This window comes from Triturus cristatus, chromosome 3_2 (genome assembly GCF_964204655.1).
Source record: "Triturus cristatus chromosome 3_2, aTriCri1.1, whole genome shotgun sequence".
NCBI lineage: Eukaryota > Metazoa > Chordata > Amphibia > Caudata > Salamandridae > Triturus > Triturus cristatus.
In genome coordinates, this window is record NC_140584.1 from 1192800843 (window position 1) to 1192805842 (window position 5000).

A 5000-nucleotide genomic window follows, 5' to 3' on the forward strand; every position below is an offset into this window, starting at 1 on the left:
CACCAGGTATCCAGAGGCTATACCCCTAAGGACCACAACAGCTCCTGTTGTGGCAAGAGCCCTACTTGGAGTATTCTCCAGAGTGGGCTTTCCAAAGGAGGTTATTTCTGACAGAGGTGCCAACTTCATGTCAGGATATTTGACTGCAATGTGGAAGGAGTGTGGTGTGAACTACAAGTTCACCACACCCTATGACCCACAGTGTAATGGGCTTGTGGAGAGATTCAACAAGACCCTAAAAGGGATGATAGAAGGTTTACCAGACAAGCCTAGGGGAAGATGGAACATCCTTTTACCCTGCCTTCTGTTTGCTTACAGAGAGGTCCCACAAAAGGGGGTTGGCTACAGCCCTTTTGAGCTTTTGTTTGGGCATCCTGTAAGGGGACCCCTGTGTTTAGTAAGGGAATGATGGGAGAGACCTCTCAGACAACCCAAACTGGACATAGTGGATTATGTACTTGGCCTCCGCTCCAGGATGGCAGAGTATATGAAGAAGGCTTCTAAAAACCAAGCCAAGAACTTCAAAAAGCTTGGCATGACCAAAAGGCTGTGCTGACTGTTTACCAGCCAGGGCAGAACGTGTGGGTGTTGGAGCCAGTGGCCCCAGCAGCACTCCAAGACAAATGGTCTGGACCCCACACTATTGTTGAGAAAAAGGGAGAAGTCACCTACTTGGTGGACCTTGGGACTCCCTAGAAGCCCCCACAGGGTGCTTCATGTCAACAGATTGAAGGCATATGTTGACAGGGCAAACATGGGCTTACTCATGGCTACAGATGAGGGGCAGGAGGAAGAGAGTGACCCTCTCCCAGAACTGTTGACTCAGAACCCTGATGATGGCTCAGTTGATGGTGTGGTCTTTTCTGACAGCCTCACTGATCATCAGCAACAGGACTGCAGACAAGTTCTGCAATCCTACAGACATATGTTCTCTCTGGCCCCAAGTCAGACAAACTGGTGCACCCATGAGGTGGACACTGGTGACAGTCTGCCTGTGAAGAGTAAAATCTACAGGCAACCTGACCATGTCAGGGACTGCATAAAAGTTGAGGTACAAAAGATGTTGGAGCTGGGAGTCATTGAACCTTCAGAGAGCCCTTGGGCTAGTCCTGTAGTTCTTGTGCCAAAACCTCACACCCAAGATGGTAAGAGAGAGATGAGGTTTTACGTGGACTACAGAGGTCTCAATGCTGTCACTAGGACAGATGCCCACCCAATACCTAGGGCAGATGAGCTCATTGACAGATTGGCAGCTGCCAAGTTTTTGAGCACATTTGACCTGACAGCAGGCTACTGGCAAATCAGACTAGCTGAGAATGCAAAGGCCAAAACTGCTTTCTCGACCCCAGGAGGACATTATCAATTTGTGGTAATGCTCTTTGGTTTGAAGAATGCACCTGCCACTTTCCAAAGGTTGGTGAATCAAGTCCTTACAGGCCTGCATGACTACTGTGCAGCTTATCTTGATGATATTGCTGTCTTTAGCGCCAACTGGGAGGATCACCTGGTCCACCTGAGGAATGTTTTAGAGGCCCTGCAAAAGGCAGGCCCCACTATCAAGGCCACTAAGTGCCAGATAGGGCAGAGCAAGGTTGTATACCTGGGCCACCTAGTCGGTGGGGGTCAGGTTCAACCACTGGAGAGCAAGATCCAGACCATAAAGAACTGGACTCCTCCAATTACCCAGACTCAGGTCAGAGCTTTCTTGGGCCTGACTGGGTACTACAGAAAGTTTGTTAAGAACTATGGGTCCATTGTGACACCACTTAATGACTTGACCTCTAAGAAGATGCCAAAGAAAGTTCAGTGGACAGTAAGCTGTCAAAAAGCATTTGATGACCTGAAGCAGGCCATGTGCAGTGCACCTATTCTGAAAAGTCCAGACTACTCCAAAGAGTTGATAGTCCAGACAGATGCTTCTGAGTTGGGTGTGGGAGCTGTTCTTTCACAACTGAATGTAGATGGTCAAGACCAGCCCATTGTTTATTAGTAGAAGGCTGACCCCTAGAGAGAAACGTTGGTCAGCTATTGAGAGGGAGGCCTTTGCTGTGGTTTGGGCCCTGAAGAAGCTGAGGCCATACTTGTTTGGCACTCACTTCAAGATTCAGACAGACCATAAGCCCCTCTTGTGGCTAAATCAGATGAAGGGTGAAAATCCCAAACTTCTTAGGTGGTCCATTTCCCTACAGGGGATGGACTTCACAGTGGAACATAGACCTGGGACTGACCATGCCAATGCAGATGGATTCTCCAGATATTTCCACTTAGAACATGAAGACTCAACTGGTCACGGTTAGTTTAATGTCCCTAAGTTTGGGGGGGGGGTTGTGTAGGAGAGTAGGGTCTCCTTTCTATGTTCACCCCCACTTTTTGCTTTTGCTTCACTGGTTTTCGACTTAGATGTGGCTGTGGGCCTGCCAATCAGACCCACAGCCCAGCTGTTCATATAGACGCATGTGTACCTATCAGCCACTCCTATGGCAGGCCTTAACAATCCTGGAGGCAGAGTGCTTGGTAACATGTGAGATGGTGCTCTAGCATGAGCTGAGTCTGTCTGCAGCTTTCGGAACCATGTCCTTATAGCTGTTCTATGATATAGCCTACCATATACTCTTAAAGTACCTTATAATCTTAAACGGTTATGGTAACTATGGTTTGGCTTTATCGAAACATGTCGTGTAAGGTGTCTAACACTTTGGAATAATACCCCCATACCATTTCTGGCCATTAGGATATTATTCCTCCCTTCTAGAGGGAGAAGACATGTTGAAACCTACTTACCCGGTTAAAGATAACCAGAGCCCCAGCCACACAAAATGGATGCTGCTGCCACAGACACAAGTCTGACCTCCTGCTGCTGGGAGTCCTTCCAGCGAGGGAGGCTTGGACAATAGGTTTCCTGCCTTGGGAGGTGCGAGCACCACCCTAGACAGGATTTAGTGTATTGGGGCAGGGAGAGTTGAAAGAAACTAGACACTGCCTGGGGCACACTAGGTGTCCCATGCATAGTCCAGTTCAAACCGGCGCTGGAGCACTCCAGCCCCAGCTCTGGCGCGAAACTGGACAAAGGAAAGGGGGTGTAACCACTCCCCTTCCTGGTCCCATCCATAGGAGGGACCTTGCAGGTAGCCCAGCCCACTAGCCCAGTATATTAGTAGGTAACTGAGCCCTGCAGAAATTAGATTAACCTGAATCTGCAACTTGTACAGAAACTCTGGACCTTCGACATTCGACCTCAGGAAGAAGACTGAAGAAATCTTCCTTGTGGCCAAGGAGTGACCACCCTGGGCAACCAGGCACCATCCAGCAACCGCTGCTTGCTTTGCGACTGATCCTACGAGGGACGACTGCAGAGACTGACCAGCGCCGAGACTTCCAGACACCTCTGACCCAGATCCACATCTACAGCGAAGCTGAGACCCGTGGAGGTGACGAGGGACGTGGGACGTGGGACCGGCGACTTGGTAAAAGTGGCTAGTACCTAACTAGCGCGACTTCCGAGGCTCCCTCGAGGCTGTGCTTGGGGAATTGAGAAGCCCCCATCCCGAGCACCATCTGCAAAGAAGACCAGCTCCCCACACTTCACGTGTTCTGCGTGGGGCCCTTCTGCACCTGAGTTGCTCGACGTGTTGTCCGGTTGCTGGCCCGTTGGCTAGTGACCTCTGCGATGACGAACCTTTGTTTTCATCTTGCTGGTCCGGCTCCTCCAGACTGGCACCCGCTCCTCTGTGAAAGAGAAGCACCCCAGACCTTCCTGGTCTGCACCAGAAGCAAGTCCTCCATCCTGCATGGGTTCCGCTTGCCAAGGCTTGTTGGGTCCTGACTCGACTTCGACGCCGCCGACAGCAAGAGCCTTCATGGGACAGCTCACCTCCTGGTCCTGGTCATCCTCGACGCCTCCTGGTACGCGTGGCTGCTGCGACAAGCTTCACCTCTTCACCTGCATCTTCACGACATCGCCTGGTTCCTTCCTGGTTCCTTCCCGGCTCCTGGCTGGTGACCTAGACTCTGTCCCTTCTGCTTGCAGGTATCCTTCCTTCTTGATCCCATCCTTGGGATCCACCGGACACTCTTCACTGACCGCCTGTCAGCAACTTTCCTTCAGGCGTCCATAGGAGTCAACGACGAAACCCGACGCAAGTTCACACCTATGCACCCGCAGCCCGTGGGCTAGGTAACTTGAGTACTTCGGTGCTCACAAGGGTATTGACTATCCAAGGGTCTAGTTTCCGAGTCTCGACTTCCTAGCTATACCAGAAGTGTCCTAAAACTGTTAATTTCTAACAACTTCCATTTCTATCGACTTTTACGCGTGAGTGTCTGCACCTGAATCCCGTGGGCCTCCCACTTCCTAACCTTTGGTAGTATAGTGTAGCCCCAGCGATTCCCTAGGCCTAGGCCTATCCTGTGTTCGTGACAGTGGTTCTTATACCACTTACTTAGTATATGGTTTGCGTGGCCCCTAGGGCCTAACTGTATTACTTACCTGAGTGACTTAATGTATGCTTAATTAAGACTGTGTTGTACTTACCTCGATTCTCATAAAGAGTGCTGAGGGTTTGACTAGAATAAATACATTCTATTTTTATATATATCTGTTGTGGTGTCCTTTCATTTGGTATTCAAGGGATTACATATGGTATAACAGCTGGCTTCACATGCCATTCAGAGTTTAGCCTAAGACTGCTCTTGTCCATGCTACCACTAGGATAGCTGGTCTATAAGGTTGACTTTACAACCAATCACCATAAGGGTTGTTTGGACTGATACAAGGTGTACACTAGAACTAGTGACATCATATATCAGGCCAACTTCTCACAGATATAGACAGCAGGACGGTGGCCATGGCAGTCAGAATACGCTAAGGAGTGTGTAACAACTCACCTGCCGAATCAACTAGCCCTGAAAATGGATGGCGCTGGAGTGTCGGGCCCATACCCAGCCGGCGCCGGCGCTGAGAGTCGTGGGGACTAAGCCACGATGAGTAGGAGGGCTGCTGC